The following is a 23,997-nucleotide window of genomic DNA, read 5'->3' on the forward strand; positions in this document are numbered from 1 at the left end:
ATGCAAATACCTACTTTGGGGAGAGTAGGTATTGTCATAGGCACAGGCTTCTATAAAATCATTTCTTAAATATGTATAAAATTTTAATATACGTAATCTCAGCCCTGTGAGGCGGGCAGAGCAAATTCTACTTTTCTAAGGTTTCAGTTGTAAGATGAGAAAATTGAGCCTCAGAGAGGTCAAGTGATTGCCAAGGTCACGTAGCTAATACATGACAGTGCTTAGAAAGAAACAGGATCTCTCAGCTTTGACGGCATTGCCCTTTCTTCATTGTACCTTATCCTCATGACTGGTGGAGTGAATGATGGATGGATGTCTGCTCACGGATGCCCGTGATGAGAATCTCTGACCTCTGCTCCAACAATTGATGAGGCAGAATCCTTTGAACGTGAGCTTAAGAAAGACAGATACTAACTGGCGTGAAATTACGTGGTTTAAAATGAATTTTGAGGTCCCTCACCTGGAGACATGCTACTGGCAGGTAAGTAAAATGAATACGGAGAAACCTCTTCCCTACCCATGAATAACACATTGCTTTCGGGCAAGTAGGTAAATTCAAGGAGCTTGTCTTTCCTAGCTACCCTTAAAAAGTTCAGTACATGAATAATTGAGAAACTTCCTGGCACACTCAATATTTATTTGTAAGCCTGCTCCAGGCAGAAAAAGAGAAAAAACATTTTGAAAACAAGTTTTGCATTAGCTGGGGGTTTATTTGTTTGCCAGATTACATAATTACATTTGCAAAAGAACATATTGGTGTGTCTTGTTATTCTCTTGTTGATATATTGATGTGAAACATATTAGACAAATTAGAAGAGAGAAGGGTAAAAATCTGCCTTGTTGTGTGCATGTGTTCACTGCAGGAGTTTAGAATAGAACTTGCAGAAATCTGTTTGCACATCTATTACGATCCTTATCACTGTCTTACAATGCTACTGTGTTAGAATTAGTTTTGCATTTGCCTTTTCTCTCCAGTCAGGCCAGTGGCCAGTCCAGCAGGGGGCACAGGGCATTATGGGAAGTGGTACTCAGTAACTGTTGAATAAATGTTTCCTATTCCACACTCACAATGTCATCTTTATTAAATCTAAGTTATGGTTTCTAAAGAAGTAGAGAGCATTACGTCTGTCCTCAGTCTAGTGGGGTAGGAAGTCCCATCCAGGGAACATAGTACTGCCTGATTCTGTTGGTTCTGTAGGGGCTTGTTGGTTCTGATGAAGAACTAAGGTCAAACTTGTGTGGGGAGGAGAATGGCTGCTGGTAACATGAATCAAAAGACGGGGTCCTCGGGAAGTGAACATTGGAGGTCTGGGAAATGGACCCAGCACCTATTAGAACACATGTTATAAACAATGTCTCACAGTTAGACCTGGAAATCTCATTGATCTTGCATTGATTTCTTCATTCCCTGAATGAATAGTTTTTGAACTACCACTATGTGTTGGGCACTGTTCTAGGTGCAGGAATACAGTGGGAAATGAGAGAGACATCATCTCTGAGCTAGTGGGGCTCACATTCTCCTGGGGGAAGGCAGATAATATACAACACCAGGCATCTGTGATACAATGTGACTGGCAACTGTATAGAGATTCACCGTGAGATGCCGCTCATTTCCCATTGACTGGGAACACTGGTGAACAGGATCAAGCAGTTGTCTCTCTGGGGCAAGAATTAAACTTAAGCCTTCTGGGACTATATTCTTTTCAGGGAGAAACCATTAGATTTGCTGCATTTATTTAAACATTGATTAGAAAAAACTAATCTGCTTCGTTTAAACAGCTTCAACCAAAAGCAACTTAGTTTTTTTCTCAAAGCAGGGTATTAAAACACAGATCTGATGTTAACGCAGGGCTTTGCCAAGCAAACTGCAGAAAAGAGGTTCAGATGCGAGAAAATTGTTGGTTATACCCCTACTTGACCATCACATGCTTTCTCTTCCTTTCATTCCCTCTCTCTCTCTGTGTATATATATATACATATACATACAGTATACACTTTGCATACTTTGCATGTTTGGTGCTGTCTTGTAGGTTTCCATTGAAAAAGTCAATGCTTGGCTCTGATGATGGTCTTGGTATAACGTGTTAACCCCAGTTAGGTAAACGTTGGTGCATTTGGCTTTTTCCTGTAATTGGAATTTAGATTTCTGATAAATGTGGCAGATGAGACAGAACAGGAGGCAGATTGGCAGCCTTTCCTATCAATTATGCTTTCTAAAAAAATAATAAACATTCGTGCTGATTATTCTTCATCCCTGCCACCCTCATCCATGTGTTTGCCTTCCTGGTCTTCTCTGTGTGCGTATTGGATAGGATGTGTGTATGCATCTCTGTACCTTCTTGCCCTGAGGCTATACCGCTTGGTTCAGACATGGGCATGGCTGGGGGAGACAGCCTGGGGGACTGTCCCCCAGCCCCTGGCTCCTGGTTCTGGTAGTGGCTCATCCCTCTACACGTTCAGCTCTGTTGGGCGGCCCCCCTGCCACAGCTCCAGCTCTCGCCAGGAGGCACTGCTCCTTCTTCTTGCCCCTTTGGGTCTGGGAATGGTAACCCCTCCCCACTGCAGCTAATCCCTGGGGAGTTCAACATTCTCAGCGATGCACCTAACCTTGCCCATTCCCCTGCTCATGGTCCCTACAGTGAGATCTCACCAGAAGCCCATTGAATGTGCCTTCTGTTTCCAGCTGGGCCCCTCACTGATATTGTAGTTCATTTAAGTAACTGAGCATTGAAAAATAAAACATTACCATTTTGAAAAAAAAATCGTGATTTAAAGGGGAAAAAGCATGAAGGCATAACGCAGGTATCCTGATTTTCCTTAATGGTCTTAAATTATTACCTAAACTAACCCAGTTTTCTTCCAGCTTCAAGAGATCACTTCTTTAAAACCACTCTTTGCCCTCTGATTTCAGAGCAAAAACCCTCCCCGAAGGACACATTTGACTCCGGAGCATCTCAGCCTCAGAGAAATTTGAAATCTGAAATTCTTTCCCGACTTGGCTGAGAGTGAAGACAGAGTTCTCTCCCAGCTTCCTGACTGCACTAGCTGAGGAGACAGACACGCAAACCTCTGTAACAGGAAGTGGATAGGACGACCTTCACTGGCGAAACATCACGAAGAAGTTGGCGTGTGTGGCAGGACCTGGAGGACGTGGGCAAGCGAGTGTGAGAAACTACGTGTCTTCTACGTAATGACCTTCACCCTCTGCAACTGGAGAAGAGGCAGGTGGACGTGTGGTATATTTGGGGAGCGGAGTGGCAGTGAAATAGGAGCGGGGCTCGGAGAGTTGGGGGGGGGCAGGAGGGGCAGTGCCAGGAAAGCCGAGGTCACCCCTACGTCCCCTGAACTCACAGGCTGCTATTAAGGCAATTTTCCAAAGGTTCCATGGCCCTCCTCGAGAACGCCATCGACTCTGCCTTCACTTATTGAACAGGAGGGAGCAGGCCCTCTGTCTGCCTGTCCCCAAGCCTGGTATTAAGAAAAGAGTAACCTGAAGGAAATTATTTCCACTTTTAAGATTAAAAAAAGCCTCAAGGTACAATTTGGCTACCTACAATTCTAAATCTACCATTTAGAAAAGAGAAATCTTGACCTTTTAAAATGTAGAGTTTGGGTTAATCCTAAGATTTAAATGATGATTCCACTAACTCTGACCAGTTGTCTCTCTCAGCGTGAGCTCCTTCTTGAATTTCAAAGTTAAGTGCCTGATGCATCTGTTTGATTTTGGAGGGTGAGCATAGAATTTATAAGGAATATCTGAAAGCATGAAAGCATTGCCACCTCTTACTCTCCCCCGGCCTCATCTCTTTGTCTCTTGTCTCCCTTCCTGTCCTTACTCTTTTCAGTTCCCTTTGTTGTTTCTCTTCTGCAGATCCTTGCCCCTCCTCTCTCTTTATCCCCACCTGGGGCACCTGTCTTGCAGCCCCAGACAGTGGGATGGCACAACAGTGGGACGGCATGACAGTGGCATGGCATGACAGTGGGACGGCATGACAGTGGGATGGCATGATAGCACTTGTCATGGTAAGGTTAGTCATTCAGCATGGTTCTGTGGTAAAGAGGCCGCAAAAGAAAGGAAGAAAGACCTGGGTTGATTCCAGGAGCCTGGGGGAAGCAGATGGGGGCAGGGGTGGGGCTGGCCTCCAAGTTTCAGTCCCTGAACCACAGAGGATGGTAGGAATTGATGAGCATCTATCTACTTTGTCCCAGGAATTACCCTAGAAAATTAATGTGCACTTAAACTCTTATAATAATACTACGTGAATTGTATCATGGGTACCTATTTGAAGAGGAGAAAACGGAGGCTCCTAAGGAACTCAGGGCTAGCAAGTGTCAGTACTGGAACCTGAATGCAAATCTGGCTGGTTCCCAAGCTCGCGCTGTTTTCAGGAGCTCTAGGAGGGCCCTGAAGGCGGGCAGGGGTGGGAGGGTGGCTTTGTCACATTACGCCTCTTGCCCCACCCTCCCCGCCATCCACCTGCCTCCCCGCCACCCCTATGGATTCAGAACCACCTACTGATTGACGTGTGACAGCCGGGTGACTCACTGCTGACGAGCTGGGAGTGGCCTTGAAGAGATAAAGGACACCTTCAGTGGGAACATGGGGAACTAGGATCAGACTCATGCTTCTCCTTCTAAGTGAAGTTCGAGGACTCCACGTGTTCTTGTCAGTGAAAGATGAGCCACGGCAAGAGGGAGGGAGTGCAAACACCTCCCCCAGGGGCATCCCTCAGTGGCACTGCTGGATGGCACTCTGAGCTCCAGCCAGCCAGTGGGGTGAAAATAACTGGGCCCAATCCCTTAGGAACCAGAATGAACCCTGGAGTCGCCTGGCGCCCAGATGGGACGTCCTCCAGGTGAGAGAAGGTTTCGCCCTGGGGCGGGGCTGTTCCCCTGGGTGTCTCCTCATAGAACCTCAGATACTCGGGGTCTGCAAGGGTTTTCCGATCGATTTACCTTTCATGAAGGGGGTGGTATTTTTCCCCCTGTTCGACAAATGTGGAAACAGAGGCAGAATTATTACATGCTTTTTATGAGAAACAGCCAACTGAAACCAGGTCTCAGGGGTCCTAGTTCTTAGCCCGCCACGCCTCTGCGGATCCTGACCCTGAGCTGGGGAAACAGTGCTCTGAGGAGGGGACGCGCTGTCCTGCGGGATCAGGGCCCGAGGCAGGGGAGACTGAGGGGCCGGACAGCCGCATGGCCCGGTGCCCAGAGAGCTCCCTCAGCGAGAGAACTGGTCACAGGGAGGGGAGGCTGCTGCATGTGCCCAGCACGCTACACGCGGGCATGGCCGTCACGGAGGAGCCCTTGTCCTCGCGGAACTTAGGTTTTAGGGGAATGTTTCAAAATAAACAAACTAGGAAATTTAAGGCACTGGTAAATGTCTGGAAGAAAACAAGCTGTGAAGACTATGGAGATGGGGTGGGCCACTTTCGCAGGATAGTTCGGGAAGGCCTTTCTGAGGACGTGACTTTTGATCCAAGACCTGGGTGATGTCAGGAAGCACAGGGGCCTGGCCTGGCTGGGAGACAGAGCTGGCTGGGCTGGGGACAGAGGGGAGGAATCAGGAATCGGGGCTGCAGAATGTGGGGCCCAGGTGCAGGGAGGGAGGCACCGTGTATGGCGACTGGGGGTGTTTTGACGAGCAGGATTCCAGGGTCCTCTTGCACCGATCCTTGCCAACTCCTCTTACCTCCAAAATCCTAATTGCAGTGAGTCCTATGTTCCCTTTAGAGAGGGAGAGAGATGAGGCAAGATGCTTGGTGCTGTCATTCAGAAGGATGTTGAAGCCCCACTGGGTGTGGCCTTTCCTTCCCTCCCCTTCCCAAGTCCACAGCAGGCTGTTACCCAGGACCACGTATGTTCTAGCATCTGTGTGGGGTTTTTTTTGGCTTTTAAGATTGAGCTTGAATGGAATATTTGAAAACAAAACAAAACTCATAGATATTAACCGCGATGGCTCCATTTTGGGTCTCCCAGGAGGAGACTGAATCCTGACCAGAAGGAATTCTTCTCTTTCCATCGGAGGCAGACTCTGGCGGCGGGTTGCAAAGATCCCGTTATGTGTTCTAGCTCCTAAAAAAAGAGTTTTTTTATTGCTCCATTAGAGAAATTCATGTTGATCATAAAAATTAGGAAAACACAGAAAAGTAGAAAAAGCAACCACTGTTAATTACAGTTAACTTTATATTTACTTTAAAAAAAAGAAGCCTGAAGAAATAATGGGAAGGAAATACATCACTATATTAAAGCTTGGCAAAAATTATTACACCCATCATTTTATGGCTGCATAGTAGTCCACAGAATTGATGAATCATAGTTTATAAAACTTCTACCCTCCTGTTGTATATTTACATTATCTCCAAGTTTCCCATTATTGGGAAATATATTTAGTAATTACACAGCTCTGTGTATCTGCACCCCAGACAGTATTCTCAGAATTTCAGGATAATTCTTAGCAAATGCCATTACTGAGTGAAGAAGTAGAAATGTTTTTACAGCTCTTGATACTTTTTGCCAAAACAAGCGCCAGTTTCTATGAAAGCCGCTGACTGACGTGTGAGGTAGTCACTGCCCCAGGCGGCCTGTGACAGGGGCACTGCGGAGGGACAGACGAAGCAGAGAAATGGGCTCAAGTCCTGGAGGGACGTGGTAAGAAGCTGTCAGGTGGACATTGAGCCGCTGGCCAGAGGCCATCGAAGGCCAGGTCCTTCAGCGTGGAGGCTGTGCCCGTGGAAGCATCTGGACAAGAGTCCCGAATACCACTGCTTGTGGCACCCAGTGAAGTTCTCTGTGTCTTGGAAACATCTGGAAAAGAGACCCAGTGAGCATTTGCCTGTCCTCAGGGGCCTCTCCTCCCTGCTGTCTGTGTGGGTGTTTCCACAGCAGAATGAGGTGGGTGCCCAGCTGTGCCACCACAAGCAGCAGTAGCACCCACCTCCATTATTAAAATCCAACGAAACAATTAGAAATAGTTGCCTGGGAAGATTCACTTCATCTAGAGTTATGGTTTGAGCATTTTCCTTCACATGAGGGTGGGACAGAGGGCATTTTCCACTGGGGGCTGAATTCTTGTTCCAGAAACTTACAAGAGCCTTTCATGCAGACACTGAAAGCCCCCCAAACGGCGGGATTCCATGTGTGTGGATATTCTGCCGCCGAGGGAGAAACTGCGCCACGGACGCCAGCCTCGTGGAGGAGGCTTGAGGGCTGCTTACCTCTGAGCCCCAGAAATGGAAAGGAGCGAGACTGGGCGACATCGTCGTCCTGGGTGCGGTGGTGTTTACTGAGGCTGCACGCGTTCTGCGGGATGCTCCGCAGAGTAGAAACGGGCTGGGATAACAGCCAGGGCGCCTCTCAGCCGGGCCGCTCCTCGGTTTGACGCAGTCTGCGTGGCCCACCTTCACTCCTTCCCGAGCCTCTTGGTCTCGCTCCACACCCTCCTTTCTCGTCTGCTCAGTTCCTGCCCCTGAATTAAGCCCCAGCAGGCCAGCACTCCCTCTCGGCTCAGCTCAGGCAATAGACGAGCCTGTCGTCGTTTTTCACGGCAACAGTCGTGATTCAGAAATTGCGGTGTGCTTGCCAAGATGGCAAGGTAAATCTTAATCTTGCCTGGCCCCTCCCCCAGCCTGGACCCTCTTGTTCACTCCTTCCACATTTGCCGGCTGTATTTAGCTCCTGGGGGGGGGGGGGGGACGGGGGTGTAAGGGAGAGGACATAGGGCTCTACCGGAGATGTTTAAGGCTGGCTCAATCCTTCTAGTCCCCTTGACCCTGAGCCTTCTGAAGCCCTTCAGCCCTCCACACAATCTAGTGGCCCAGACCAGAGCCTGAGGATGGCAGTCCAGCTCCCGGATTCTAGAAACACTCCGTGCCGATCGGCCAGCTCCAGGGTGTGAGCAGTCCCCACTCCGAGGTCACTGCGGCCTCTGCTGCCCAGCAGCTGGCTGTTAGCACTGGGGTAGCCAGGAGGCGTCCTGTGCACAGAGGTGGCCTGGGTCCGGCACCAGATCGCCTTCCTTCCCTGGCCCGAGACCGCCTGTCCCCCTCCCCCCTGGGCTCAGGTTGCGCCGGCCTGGGGCTGTCCTTGCCCGGCCCGCAGGCTCCGTCTCAGCTCCGCAGGGAAGGCGGCTCCCTCAGGTGTCTGCAGGGCGAGTTCCCTTCCCGCCCTTGCCCTCAGGTTTTCAGCAAGTCCTACTGACCACCGCGTTTCCTTTGCTCCAGCCCCACCCCCTCCTTCCCCGGCTGCTCAGATCCTCCCACTTTCCAACCTACTATAGAATTTACAATTTGTTCCGTTTGTGCTAATTATTCACATCCTCCCATCAGAATGGAAGCTGGGAGAGGGCAGGGGGCTTTGTCTGTTCTGCTCACTACTGAGAACCAGGTAATTAGAAACGTGACTGGCGTCGTCAACGCTCAATGATGTTTGTTGAGTGCACAAATGAAGCCACAGTCTTCTTTCCAATCCTTCCGTCTCTATCTCCCTATCTCATAACCCTTTTAAACGTTTGAAGTCGTGGATATTTCCTTCTAAAATTTGCATATTGTGATTTGGTTTCTCTCTTTGCAGTTTCCTATCTATTGTCCCTGTCTAGTGAACAATTTAATAAGCGGTCACATATTTTTCTTAGAAAATGATAGAATTGTGGGTGATTATTACTTTTAGTGATTTTCAGCATTTTTTTTTTGTTGTTAAAATACCAATTAAAATGGTGTGTGAGTTCATTTTCCCTGGGGCTTGGATTGGCTGAATTAATCAGATGAGTCAATGGGCCAAACGTGCAGCAGGTCCTGTCCAGTTGACAGGATATTTTAGTGGGTGCGCTCGCCCTCCTTCTCCCTCCTGAAGTCTTATGACCTGCCCTGCTCCTCCCCATGCACCCCTGCCGTCCTTCCCACCTGAACGACTTACGCTTCCCTCAGGAGGCCGTGTGCGTTGATCTACCACCTTCATGCGTGCTGTCCTGGGGCCCGGGAGCCTCCCCTCGGATCTGCTCTTTTCCTTAACCTGCCTCTTCCTTCCTTTTCAGGACACGATTCACTCACCACCCCTTATGGACTGAGTGTTTGCGTCCCCCCTAAATTCGTATGCTCAAGCTCTAACCCCCAGTGTGATGGACTTTGGATTTAGGGCCTGTGGGAGGTGAATAGGGTTAGACAATTAGGGTTAGAGGAGGCCATGGAGGTGGGGCCCCCACGATGGATTTGTGCCCCTGTAAGAAGAGGAAGAGGAAAATGGCTCTCTCCCTGTCTCTCCACGTGCAGCACCAGGATCGGCCGGGCGAGGAGACGGCCGGGTGAGGAGACGTTTACGAGCCGGGAAGCGGGCTCTCACCAAACACCAAATGTTCTGGCACCTTCATCTTGAACTTCCAGCCTCCAGACTGTGAGAAAATAAAGGTTTGCTGTTGAAGTCTCTGTGTCTGCGGCATTTTGTTGTAGCAGTTCCTGGACCAGATCTGGAAGCCGCCTGCACGTGCCCTCACCCAGCACCCTGTAGCCAGCACCTGGGTCTCGGCTCAGTTGTCACTTCTCCAGGGAGGCCTGTCTGTGGGAGGCTCCAGTGGGACCCCTGCTCTGTGCTCTCAGCAGCTGTGCCCTATGACAGCGTCACGACTCACTATTGGAAACACCTCTTTAGTGTCTGCCTTCCCTGTCTGCTCTGGGAGGAGGGACATGGCTTCTGTCTCCGTCTCAGTCCCACACTCTGCCCAGCTCCTGGCGTGGGGAAAGTGCTCAGTAAATACTCAGTGAACGATGAACAGGAAGAGATGAATGAGGACAGGAAGCTGGCCCAGGGAGTTTCGGGAGGTGCTCGGTTTTCGGATCCAGGGACTCAGCTCCTTTGATCAAGCCGGCAATCCCCTAGCTCTTCTCCTTTGCCTTGCTCGCTCGCTTCCTCGGGTCTCTCTTCTAGTTTGATTTTTCGCTTCTGCACTCAGGGTCTCAATTTATTCTTTGCCAAGTCGTCCAGCTCCTGGCTCATTACTGTCACTGAAACCAAAGTGGGTTCCCTCCTGGTGAGTTAAATCAGACTCTCCACCAGCAGTAGTTGTCTCACAAAGTAAGGTATATTTCCAGCAACTAGGAGACCACAAGGAGTCATTTCCAGGTCACGGCATCTCTGAACAAAGGGAAGCAGGGACTTTTATTTGGGATGGGGAATGAATATTCAAAAGGGAGAGGTGGCTATCCTCTTGTGCAGGCTCAGTTGGAAAACAAGCTTCCACACACACTGCAGGTGATGGTAATAAGGCCTCAGGCCCTCCTGGAGAGATCTTAGCGTTAAAAATAAGGCAACTGTCACAGGCCCAGCTCTCTGGTGAGGCTGGGTCTGGTTCAGGGAGGTTGGTGATCGCATCTCCTTAACGTAACAAAAGGAAAAAAACAATCTGGCAAAACAGTTCAATGCTTCCAAACTCATCCTTGAGTTCCTGGGGCAACTGGTCGATGACATTGCCAACAGGCCACATTGTCACGATTGTTCCACTGAATACATAACGAGGGATGGAGTTGGACTCTTCGAGCCTTAGGACAGGGTTCTCTACATTCCTTTTCTCTGCACATCCGAGGGAGGAGATTAATTCCCGTAAGTTTCAGTGCTTTCTCATAACAGCAATTCTCAGGGACCTGAAAAAAACAAGCCCTTGGAAGGGACTTACCAGAATCAGGAAATTCAGCGCTGACCCCTTCTTTCTTTGGAATTTCTGTTCAGTTTTTCTAAGGACAGCATCTGCATTCCGAGTAGATGCTGTGTATTTGGGAGCATCAAGAGGAGGTAAGTGCCTTCATTTGTCTCTGAAACAGGATCCCACATAATATATCTTGCAAGGGAGAAATATTCTTGATACAATAAAATCACTTTATTTGTAATTTTTATTTATTGATCAATAACTGAATTGTAGTGTCTTTTTCTAGCAGCGTTTAAAATCTGATGCATGGGAGAGAGTCTCCATTCTTTAATGAAGCCTCGCCAACCTAGTGGCTTCCTCTGCTCACCGACACTCAGCTTGGACGTCCCCCTGCTGGCCCAGGAAGGGCCCTCTCAGGGGTGTGGCCCCCAGGAGCAGCCTCTCTCTGATGCTCTGACTCACAGGTGCCGGGGCCACCCTGCCCCACCCCAGGCTTTCTCTCCCACCTGGACTGGGAATTTCTTTTTTTTTTAAATCAGTTTTATTGAGGTGTAATATATATAAAATAAAGTTCATCAATTTTGGTGTATAATTTGATGAGTTTGACAAATGTATAATTCAGCAAGTGTTTGTTCTATGTTACACAAAATTCCCAAATGGTTTTCCTAAGTGGTTGTACAGTTGTGTAATCTCGCCAACACCGTGTGAGAGTTTCAGGTGCTCCATATCCACTTCTTGTTGATCCAGCTTTAAAAGGCTGGTCATGCAAGACATTTGTCTACTTTATCTAAGTTTTTGAGTTTATTTTAAAAATTGTTTATAATATTCCCTTATTACTCTGTTAAAGAATGTAGAATGTGTAGTGACAATTCTCTTTCACTCCTGAACAATTTGGCAATTTGTTTCTTCTTGCTTTTTCCTGAACAGTCGGAGTTTTACCAACTTTATTTCTCCATTCAAAAATATCAGCTTCTGGTTTCATTGATTTTCTCTAGTCTTTCCCATTTTTCATTTCTTTGATTTTGATTCTTATTGTTATTATTTCCTTCTTTCTGCTTATTTTGGATTTCTTTTGTCTTCTTCTAGTTTCTTAAGGTAGAATCAGTGATTTGGGATCTTTTCTTCTTTTCTAACATAAACATTTAATAGTATAAATTTGCTTCTAAGTACTGCTTTATCTGCAGTTTACAAATTTTTATATATTGTGTTTTCATTTTCATTCAGTTCAAAATATCTTCTAGTTTAATGTGGGATTTGATTTCCTTTTTGACATATGTGTTATATAAAAATGCATTACTTAATTTTCAAATATTTGAGGATTTTCCAGGAATCCTTCTGGTATTGATACCAAGTTTAATTCTGTTGTTATCAGATAACAGATCTTTATGTTTTCCATCTTCTTGAACAGGGGTCAGTAAACTTTTTCTGTAAAGGGTCAGATGATAAAGAGCTTAGGTTTCATGGGCCCATATGTAGTCTCTGTAGCTACTTTCAACTCTGCTATTGTAATGCAGAAACCTCACAGGTGATGCATGAACAATGAGCATGTCTCTGTTCCAGCAAAACTTTAATGACAAACTCAGGCAGTGGGCTACATTTGGTCAATGGGTTATAGCTTGTGAACTCCTGCTCTTAAATGTATTGATAGCTAATAATTTTAAACTCACACAGAAGTTGCAAATTTAGTATAGAGAGTTCTCATACACACTTTACCCAGCTTCCTCCAATGACGGCGTCTTACATAACCATAGCACATTTGTCAAAACCAGGAAAGTGACATTACAACAATACTGTTAACTAAACTAAAGATTTTATTTGTATTTAACCAGTTTTTACATGCACTCACTTGGGGGGGGGGGGACGGATGTGATTCTATGAAATTTTTCACATTTGTAGACTAGTGTTACTACCACCACAACCGGGGATCTCTTTAGTTTCCTGTGCTGTGACCTGGAAAATGCTTCCAGTTGTAATTCAGGATAATTGTTGGGCTCATCTGATTTTTTCCCTTTCTTCAGGAGTCATACTCCTGTGCTGTCCATGTCCAGAGTTTGAAAATTATTATTTTATATATACTTGTCCCATTTGCTGGTTAATTTGGTGGGGAGATAATTAGGTACCTGTCTTTCATCATGGCTGGAAGAGCAGGTATACATGCTGGGAACATTTTAAGTGCTTATTTAGCTTTCTCAGGCACAAAGAGTAGAGTTGAAGAGCTGTCACACTAGCCCATCTCTTCAGTGGGAAGAGGGCCAGCTTAAACTTTGACTTTCCTCCTTTTCACTGGAGCCCGTATTTACGTGAGGATTACCTTCTTAAAATGACTTCCTGTTATCTCCCGAATTCCCCTGTCAATATCTTTCCTCCAACTGGACTCAACTCCCATCCTTCACCAGTCATCTCCCATCTTCTGTTCAACTCTCTTCACTTTCTGCTGGTTTCCTTTTTATTCTGCTTTTTGATCAGTAAGCTATTTTTACACACTCTTGTCTTTAGAACTGTCGGCTTTAACATGATCCCAGGCTTGGTTGCTTTGTTACATAAATTTTCTCTATCTAACACCACTGTGTCACCAGGCATTTACAGAAATCAAATCCTTAGAGAATGTCAGAATTGATCGGAGTAAATGTTATGAATGACAGTCATTTGGTTTTAGAGCCAACAGAACTAAGCATTAAAGGTCACTAAATATTCAAAAACATTTCCTGGAGAATAGTTAATGTCAAGGCAAACTACCCATTGTGGTGAGAATTTTGGGGTTGAGGAAGGGTCACAGAGTGGAGTAAGAGCCACCACGTTTCCCTCAAATTTAGCTAAAGTTGCCAATGAACAGAATGAACAAAATAATAGAGATATATTTATTGTTTTTAAGTCTGGGTCTGAATGATTGTGAGAAACTTATTTTTCCTTCCTGTTTACTTACCTGTCATTTGAGGATGATAACTCGGGACTTACCTGTGCTATAGGGTTATTGCGATAATGAATAGGAAAGTGATTTGAAAAATATTTTGGAAAAAAAGGTTTTTTTCAGTGGAAGAAGGTAGTTATAAATACCAGCTAAAACCATGTGACCAAATGCCTTCACAGGAGCACCTAGATAGATTACTGCTTGACTGAACAACTGGGCCCTGTGGCTGAGCTCTTGTCAATAGACTGTCACAGTCCAGTTCACCCCCTTGTGAACTTGGCACCATACGCAACTCCTTGAACCATACTTAATCTCTAACTAAAGACAATAACAAAGTCACCTCCACCCAACGTGATACAACTATCCTGTGCACAACCAAAACAAGCTAACCTTTCCCCAGAAGAGGACGCAGACTTCTTGGGTGAGGTCCACTCTTCTTCTTTGATATCCTGTAGCATAAACACTATAGTATAAAGTTAACTACTATTAATACATCTTATGTTAGAGGGTATGGGTATGATAGAGAGAGAACGATGAAGAAGAGTTTTGGTTAACATATACAGACACACTCATAGCAAAATAAGGTGGAAATTCTTCCAACTATTACAGTCCTGTATCTGCAACTGGTTACGTGGTTGTAGCTGGTGTTCATAACTACCTCTTCCACTACTCATGCCACATTCCCTTTCCCTCAGTGAGCACCTCAGCTGGTCTGGGTTCTTTGCCTGGTGAAATGTCCCACATCTTTGTTCCTGGAGCCCCTGGGCTATTAGCAGCACCCCCGGAATTGAATGGCTGTAGTCTTCTATTGATCAAAGGACATGGTGGTACTAAGAGAGGCGTGGAGGGATATCCTGTACCCAGATACATTCTTCTTTACCTCCGTGGTGTAGAATCTGCTGGATTTCCCCTTGGCAATCAAGGTCATCACTCCCGGCAGAGTGGTAAACCCCTCCTTTGCCTGTTAATTCAGAGGGATGAAGAGCCCAAAGTATCTGAGTGCCAATCTCAACTTTCACTTCAGTGGGATCATTGTTTTTCTCCCTGATGAAACTAATGTTGTGTTTGAGACCAAGACTTCTGGATGAGCAGACCCTAAGGTCACAAGGATGGGAGGCAAAAATTTTGCTAGTGGACCACTGTTAACAATGAGTGGAGCCACCTCTATTTCCATGCCTGGATTCCAGGGCGTGGAATTCTGGCCCTGGAAGAAACAGCACCACCTATTAGCTGGTGATTCAGAGCGTATACACACAGCCTTCTGGAGAACCTTGCCCCAGCCCTGCAAGGGATTGTCATCTGCCGGGTGCTGTAACGGAGTCTTCAAAAGGCTTTTCTATTGTTCTATCAAGCCAACTGCTTCAGGATGGTGGGGAACATGGTAAGATCAGTGAATTCCATCAGCATAGGCCCATTGTTGCACTTCATTTTCATGAAATGAGTTCCTTGATCAGAAGCAATGCTGCGTGGAATGCCATGACAGTGGATAGGGCATTCTGTAAGCCCATAGATGGTAGTTTGGCAAAAGCATTTCATGCAAGGAAGGCAAATGTATATCTAGAGTAAGTGTTTATTCTAGTAAGGACAAAATGCTGCCTCTTCCATGGTGGAAGTGGTCCAATGCAATCAATCTGCCACCAGGTAGCTGGCTCATCACTCCAGGGAATGGTGCCATGTTAGGGGCTCAGTGTTGGTCTCTGCTGCTGGCAGATTGGGCACTCTGATTATGATTATGAACTTTAATCACATCTACAAAATGCTTTCCCCAAAACACCTGGATTAGTGTTTGATTGAGTAACTGAAGACTATCATCTGACACATCAAAAGATCATCACAATCTAAATACAGATTCTTGCGTATCACCTCATGTCCACTAAATAAGGATTATTCTTCATGCTTGGTCTAAAACTCTGTAGTTTCAAAAATTCCCTCTGTAGGTTTTCATGCCAGCATCCTGATAGACGTCTGCTGCAGATGTTTGCCATCTGCAAATGTAGAATGCGGGGGAAGAAGGAACTTACTGGTTAAAATAACTTACTGGTGCCCTTGGTTTAGTTTGTAGATACGATGATTTTAAAACTTTTACAAGTGTGTATATGTGTGTGTGTGCTTCATTATTCGGAACGGGACAGGACTGACTGTGCCAACACTATGTGGTGTTCCTTGGATGTTTTAGACAGTGTTCAAGAACTTTAGAACGTTAGTTCAGGACTATGTAAAGGAAAATTACGTTCTTTATATGTTACCTGGATAGCTCTAGAAATACAGATATTTTTCTGATACATGATATGTACATATGTACAGGATTGAATATCACTTCTAGGAAAACAGAGGACCTTGACCCCTGAGTGAAGTTTCTAACCTTCTACTGATCTGATGCTTGTTGGGATCGTCTGAAAAAATTAAGGATGAGGAGTTATATCTTCTACTTCTTCCATAACTAAGAAGAAGGAAACATTTGTTAAAATGAAATGTACTAGTCCAACTAATTTCAAAGGTACCTGGAAAAGCTATGAGCTTTGAGTAGAGTGCAGAGTAAGTGAGGATCCTCCAATTAGTCCTGGCTGCAGTACAGAGTTCTGCCTTCAGCATTATGGTGGCTGATCCCACGGTACTTAAAGCATCTGAGACGTCTGGGGTGCTGTACGGAGCCTATGGCAAGCCTCTACGCACACGGAGCAAATCTCCGCCTTCTTTGGCAAATGACATTCTCTTTTGGAGAAATGGCTCCTAGCTTGCTGCTAGGCTGCCTGTGGGCACCAGGTGATCTGATGTGCCCTTCAAGAACCCAGTAACATCTGAGCCATCTAGACAGGCTAGCCAACAGCTCTGCATCACCAAATGGAAGTGGCGTTTGTGGCACCTGTGACTCCTGTGGGAGCAATCTCCAAGAATACTTCTCTTACCAACAGGGTGCTTGGGCCTGAAGCACTGCTATTCCTCCCTCAGCAAACACCTGGGCCTGTGAGGAGTCACCCACGGACATTGACTGGACAGGGCAAAAGCCCTTTTGGGGATGGTTCTGCACAACATGCTGGCATCGGTTAGACGGGGGCTGCTTTGGTCTTGTAACTCTCTGAAGAATGGAGAAGAAGAGAAATTTGGCCTTCCATCCTTCATGGGCCTAATATTTTACACTTTTCATCAAATCCCACACTGTTTGGTCTTTATCAAGGGATTTTCTTTACAGCAAAAGAAGCAAGGCAATGGGCAGATGCTCATGGGATTCCCTGATCTTTGCAATTGGCCTGCCATCCAGAAGTTGCCCACCTGACGGTAATAGAACGGCCACTAAAGACCTAGGTACGCTGCCAAAGAGGTTTTGCCTTATAAATCTGATGCACTGTCCTTCAGAATGTCACATAAACTCTCATACAGTGAAACGGTGAACAACTGTTGTGATTTTTCCATCACAGCTGAAACACATTGGTCTAGGAATCAAATGGTAAACACTAGGGGTAGGTCCTGACACAGTTGCATCTGAAGACCTGTTCACAGTGAGTTTTTATTTCCTGCTCCATTAACTGTGGGCTTTGCTGAATTAGAGGTTTTAGAAACTAAGAGACAAACATTTCAACCAAAGAGAAAGTAATGATTCCTTTTATTTGAAGCTGAGACTAATACCTGGCAATTTTGGAATCCTCATGCCGCTAGGCAAATGGAATACAAGGGAGTTAAAGTGTCGGTTGGGTGATTTGATTCTGATTATGAAGGGAAAGGGATGCCCCTTAATCGCAGAGGCAGGGGAGAGGATGGAAGAAACTCACTCTTTTGGGAAATGACCCTAGATCCCCATCAGCAGTGGAAATGGCAGTGAAGACTCTAAGTCTGTACAATTTGAAAGGAAGTCATTGGTGCTTTCTCTTGAATTACCCCTCGGGCCCAGCACCTCTTCCAGCTTATTATACTGTGAATCGGGCGTGCACACAGAACTGAACTAGAGAAGGTAGTGAAGGTGTCTTGAATTCTTGCTTGGATCATGGATAGATACAGGACTTCACAAGAAGACTTCATGATCCATGCACAGATGCATCCAAAGCTGTTCAGACTAGCTTATGTTTACTCGTATTGATGGTAGTATAATAGTGCTATACGTTTTCTGAATTTAATGGGTAATCATGTCCTGTGATATAATACAGACACCTCATTTGTATTTCGACAAAAGGATATCCAGATTCCATTTTTCCTCTCACAAGTAGATTTATTTTGATTAGTCATGGGAAACAACAGTGGGCAGAGTGAGAAGCTCACAGAGATATTCGCTAGGACCAAGGCTCTTGAACAATTTTACCCCTCAAACTCTTTGTGGAGGACTCAGAAGGTGCCAGGCACTATGTTAAGAGCTGGGGATTGGAGCACAAATCAGGTAGGTCTTGTGGCTCAGCCAGCGAGGGGCATGCACCGCAGTGCCACATTACATTTTGGATGTACTTTCAAAGCAGCATTTTTCACATGTATTTTGAGATATTCTGGTGCATCATAGATACTTTTATCCTGAGTTGCAACTTTTCTTTCATGTCTGTTCTGAGAGTGGTGAAATATGTATTGATACAATCAGGCATATGGTGGTGAAATAGAATATCAGTTTTAGAATGAGAGAGACAGTTCAAATGTAACGGTTTTAGAGTGAGAGAGACTCAGTTCAAACGTAACGGTTTTAGAATGAGAGAGACTCAGTTCAAATGTAACTCTTTGACTTACCCGCCAGAGGAGAGCTTTGGCTCCATCATTTGTAAATGTGGCAAATGCTATTTCCATCATGAGATCGTTGGAAGGGTCGATGGAGAACATGTATTAAAATGCCTAGCATAAGTAGACAATCAGTAATTCTTCATTTCTTATTCTGAGACTCTTATTTCTTTTACTGTACCATGATAACTTTACCTGGGCTGGAGAATTTTAAATAGTTGGGAAGTGCTTCTATAAAGAAGGTTGAGGAGAAAAGAAAAGAGCATCTATTTAAAGGTTTGATAACACACTTGGTTGTTCTCAGAGACTTTCTGTTCTAGAGAAGAGGGCTGGTCAGCGATCATTTCCTTCCAATTATCATTTCACGTCATTTCTTCAAGTTACGTTGCACCCACGAATAAAGTTTGTGTGCTTAATGTGCCAGATCTGGTCACGTTGATGCCACTGTGTACAAGACATAATCAAGAAGTTAATAAAGCAACGATGGAGTCTTTGGCAAGCGTGGTGCTGAATCTCAGAAACAAAAGTCAAAATCCCATCGCATCATCACACTTTTCCCAGCAAAAGGACTCAAAAAAATGAGAGATCGTTATGTTCTGCGGAATGGAAGGAGATTGTCTTCCCTCTTGTGAGAATGCACACAACATAGTCTGTTAAGAAGGATGTTACAAATGTCCCTGCTTTATCTTCCTGGCCCCTTGTACAAAGCTTGGACTCTCCCAGTTCAAACTTGTTGGTCAGTAGGTCAGTAGATCAGATCAGTTCTGGTTTGTGATCTTGGCTTCAATTCAGGGGGCAAAGAAGTTGTTACACCCCCTGATTTAATATTGGTTCCAAGCTTTGTTCTCCAAACTGCTTTGCCATCAGTGTAGCCACTCTCATATTTCCCCACTGGGCTCAGTTGTTTGTATGGTATTTCAGCAACCAGAGCTTGGGGTGTTGGGGGAAGATCGGTAAACGGGAGGATTTAGGATCCAAATCCAATGTTACCTTCAGCGTCCTGGAATATTCAGGCGGGAAGGAATTGAGAGTCATTATATCAATGAGAAAAATTAAAATCAGCTGGATGAAATAAACTGCCCAAGGTCACGCAGCACGTAAGTGCAAGAGGCACAAGCAGCACACAGGATGGAGCCCAGTTTAGTGGGCTTTTCCCTAGATCGTGCTGCCCGTGACTGGACTGTATGCCATTGCTCTGCTCTTTTCTCTGGGTTAAAAACATCCAGATTTTCCAACTCTTTGTTGTCTTTTTCACCAGTGGTCAGTATCCTGATTACTGTCCTTTGGCCATGCCCCCATTTGCTGATGCTCCTCAACTCTGTGGCATCACAGGGAGGCACTGCCTCAGATGCCTGGAACCTACTGAGAGGATCCTAATGTCAACCAAATCCCATGTGCTTACTTTATGCCTTTAAAATCCTAGAGGTGCACCATCAACTTCAACGTTGATTCTTAAAGTGATAGCTTCTTGTCTGGATGTTAATTATCATAACAGAACAATAATAAAAACTAACAATTGTTCTTTGCTATGTTCCAGGCTCTTTACACATCATGCTACATATGCATTAATTCATTTAATCTTCATAATAATCTTTTGAGTTAGCTGCCATCATTTCCCCTAATGCACAGATGAGGAAACTGAGGCCAGAAAGGTAAATATGTATTCAAGGTCACACACTAGTAAGAAGCAATGGCAAGATTCAAACCAAGGGACTTTGTCTACAGAGCCTGCAACTCTTGGATGCTACTTATTAAGACTCAAGAGAGTCTAGCTTAAGTCTAGATTAAGTCTAGCTCTTTCTGTCCTTCAGGGCTTTGAGCAATGGAGGAGATACCTAAATTTTACAAATCATTGAGGATAGAACTACTCAGCAAGAATCCTGTAATCACCCAAACGTAGGCTTACAATAATTGGTCAAAGAGAACCCAGGTTAGTGGATGCCAAGTCCATTTTCTCCATCAGCTTCACGGACATGAAGTTGGAAGTCTAGCTCATTTGAAGACAGACAGAAACGAGAGAAAACAGGGGCAGGGGTGTTCAAAGCAGGCATTCCTCCTTCCTTACCCCACGGAGAGAGTCAGTGGATGGCGCCCACTTGTCTGCGGGCAGACAGTGGAGCAGAAAGGGCGTGAGTGTAAGGGAGTGTTCTGTGCACAAGCACCGATTTATAACACAATGACATTACCTATTTGAAGACTATGGGCCAATAAATGTCAAGTGCTGGCCAATCACATTAGCCACTCTTTCTTCCCCAGGCAAGCCAAGGAAGGGAAGAGAGAGAAGGCAGAAAAGTGGGAAGAGGAGTGGAGTGTTCCCTTCTAAGAGGCTGACGCTGCAGCATGAGCAGCAGAAATGCAGCAGACTGGGGCTCCTCGGAGCCTCCAGCAGAAACCAAGGAGAGACTGTGAGGCAATCTGTGTGCCTGCTCTGTCCTACCTGGCCGGGACTGTGTTCTAGACTCATGGGGTCCTCCTTGGTCCACCGATTCGATTATCTGTCATGAATCCTTACATTAGGAGTTGAATGTCAGTTCCAACGCAGAGCCCAGGAGGTTGTTACCCACCCAGGGTCGGGCAGGGGTTCCAGGTTTAGGACCCTCTCGACATGAAGCCTCGAGAGTGGTCCACAGTCAAGGGGGCTAATTTCCTGACAGATCATCATAAACACTTTTCCATATCTTCTTGTTCTGTAGTTACGGTCTCCATGGAACTATCTAGTGAGTGCCTGTTTCTGTTGTCATAAAAAAATATAATTTGCAATCCGCTTGGGATCCCTTCCAAGTTAGGTATTCCTTTGATTATTACTGAAATTGGTCACCCTTGAAATAATATGGAGAAAGCAGCGGTGGTTGGAAAGCGTGTTTCCTATCTCTAAGCTGAATCGCTTATTTGTCTTCCCCTAATTACCACGGGAACTGTCCGTTCCTGGTCTCTGGGGGCTCTCTGGTTCACGGGGTTAAATAACATTTTTTTAAGAGCTTTTATTGGCTTCCCTTTTTCCTTTGTTTTTTATTTTGACAGGGCGTAAAATGAATTTGCTAATTAGTTTTCTCTTCCTGAGCTGCATTATCTTATTGCTTTAATCTGTCTCCAACGAGACAACCAGATTTGTCAAGCCCACGCTGCTTCTAAAGACCCAGTATTCAGAAACCTTTAAGACAGTATACAGTTCAAATGGAGGTCAGCCAGCTGTGCAAGCTTAGCCAGGTGAGTGGCCTCTGTCACCTTGTGTGCACAAGGATAGGATGGGGGTGTATTGTCTCTAGATGCCCTCCACTACAGCTTAATAGAATCTCCCAAACTTGCCTGGAATACTTGTTTGCAAAACAGCCTGGATATTCCAAAGTGGAACTGGGGAAGACATCTAGCTTCTATGGATTGCATTTAACAAACACCACAGGGCAGTTCTTATCATCAAAGAAATTTTGGAAAGCCTGGTCTAGAAGGATGATTCTGGGCTCATGTTCAGAAATGTGGAAACAAGGATATGGAGCTCCCAAGAGAGACCATGAGTTAATAGACTTTAAATGTGTAATTCAGGTGTGTTTATTTTTTAAGCGAGTGTTGTCCCTCTTAGTGGTCACTTGGGGGAGCACAGTGTTGATGTTGTATAACCTTCAATCCAAAGTATGCCCCACCTAGTGAATTACCATCTGGAGATGGAGCCCAGGAACTCACCTAGTAAACATGTGGTCCAGGTGATTCTTTTTTTTTGAGGAAGATTAGCCCTGAGCTAACGTCTGCCACCAATCCTCCTCTTTTTGCTTAGGAAGACTGGCCCTGAGCTAACATTTGTGCCCATCTTCCTCTACTTTATATGTGGGATGCCTGCCACAGCGTGGCTTGACAAGTGGTGCATAGGTCCACACCAGGGATCTGAACCGGTTAACCCCAGGTGGCCAAAGTAGAACATGCGAACTTAACTGCTGCGCCACTGGGTCTGCCCCCAAGGTGATTCTTTTTGAGACTAGAGTTCAAGAATTCCTGCCCTAGAGGAAACTGATAATGGCTACAAACTTACAAATGTCAGTACTAGACCAAATATGCTATAGTAAGATTTTGTACCACCATACACAAACTTTTCTTTTTCTACCTAGAAGCAAAAAAATTTACATATTTATAGCTAGAAGACCATCTGCCAGGGCGTTTAGTCCATTTTTAATAATGCAGAAACTCTTTCAAAGAAAAAAAATCTCACTATTTTCTTCTCCCCAAAGTAAGAGGGTCTGCCATCTCCAGTTGAGAAGATCTATGCTAGTTCAATGACCCCTAAACCATCGGATCATCTGAAGTAGCTTGGGTAAGATATAGATTGTGGGACCTCCCCATATCCCCACTAACTCACAACATTCACGGATACGGCTTGGGAATCTGATTTTAACGCATAAGAGTGAGCTAGTCAGTCAAATTTAAGAACCACTGATCTGTTCCGATCTTGCTCAACAGACGAAAGAACTTGGCAATAGAGTTGAAGTGATTCACCAAATTTGGGGGAAGCCTTCAACTTGTCTGCAAAGCTGAAGTCTGTTTTGTGTGAATCACATATAAATTCTTTCAACCTTTCAGAAAAACCTAATGAGGTGGTCCCATCACCCTGAGTATTAGAAGAAATTTGGAGGTTAGAGAAATTTACTTAGTAACGATTCCGATTCTTCATTAATGCTGCCACCCATTGCCTCTCCCCACCTGTCAATCAAGATCAGCTCCCAATCAATGCATCGTAACCTCTGAACCACAGGCAAAGGAGAGGGATTGGGGTTGGGAAAAAATTGTCATGGCATTGCAGGTGGGAAAGTAAAGAGTACAGGTAGGACTATCTTACTGTGAATTGATGATGAAATCCTTAGAACATGTCAACATGAAAATGGAGAGTGAGGGCATCTTATAAGCCACTAAATCCTGGCTTTATCTTTATTTTCCTTTTCTAAGATTGGAGTAGCTATCCTCCAAAATGATCCCAATGATTCTCATCTTCCGGCATACATCTCCCCACCTCCCACATTGAATAGAGATGCCCCTGGTAACCAAGAGGATATTGTGGAAATGATGGAGAGAGATTCCCAAGTTTGGATCATCAAAGGCATTGTAACTTCTTTGCTTTCTCTTAGATCATTGTTCTTGGAGAAACCTTCTGCAATATTGTGAGCACACTCAAGAAGGCCTATGGAGAGGTCCACGTGGCGAGCAACAGAGGCCTCCTGGCAACAGCCAGCACCATCTTGCCAGGGGTGTGAATGAGCCGTCTTGGAAGAGAACCTTCCAGCTTCAGTGCAGCCTTCAGATGATGCCATCCCAGCTGACATCTGACAGCCACCTCGTGATGGCCCTTGTGCCACAATTCCCTGCCAAACTATGAGATAATAAATGTTTATTCCTTGAAGTCTAAGTTTTGGGGCAATTTGTTATGCAGCAATAGATAGTTAACACAAATACATTGAGTAGTTATCCCACAGTTAGAAGATGGTTGTCGTATTTGCTAAGAGATAGTCACGACTCTTGAGCATCGAAGAACGGGAGGACCACAGATGAGACTCACAGGCTGAAGGAGTCGGGGCCAGTGAGGCACGCTCCCAGCAGCGAAGAGAGATCTGCTGCATTCAGATCACTTTCTGTAGGATTGTAAGTAGCGCATCAGATACCAGTTTAAAAGGAAGAAGGTGAGTGAGAACAGGAGAGCCCTCACCCTCAGGGGAGCAAGGTTAAGTTGATTTTCTGTCTTTCTCTGATCTAGGCCACAAAACTAGCCCTTTCATGAATCACAGGG

The 23,997-nt window shown here is 45.4% G+C and overlaps 1 long non-coding RNA gene across 1 annotated transcript; it reads left to right on the forward strand.

Moving 5' to 3' along the window:
* Positions 1–18,219: 18,219 nt before the first annotated feature.
* Positions 18,220–23,613, forward strand: LOC139083135 (uncharacterized). The gene is made up of 4 exons (XR_011539706.1): positions 18,220–18,977; positions 20,490–21,440; positions 22,451–22,533; positions 23,342–23,613. It is a non-coding gene; the product is annotated as an uncharacterized lncRNA (long non-coding RNA).
* Positions 23,614–23,997: the final 384 nt, after the last annotated feature.

The sequence above is a fragment of the Equus przewalskii genome, chromosome 4 (genome assembly GCF_037783145.1).
Source record: "Equus przewalskii isolate Varuska chromosome 4, EquPr2, whole genome shotgun sequence".
Lineage (NCBI taxonomy): Eukaryota > Metazoa > Chordata > Mammalia > Perissodactyla > Equidae > Equus > Equus przewalskii.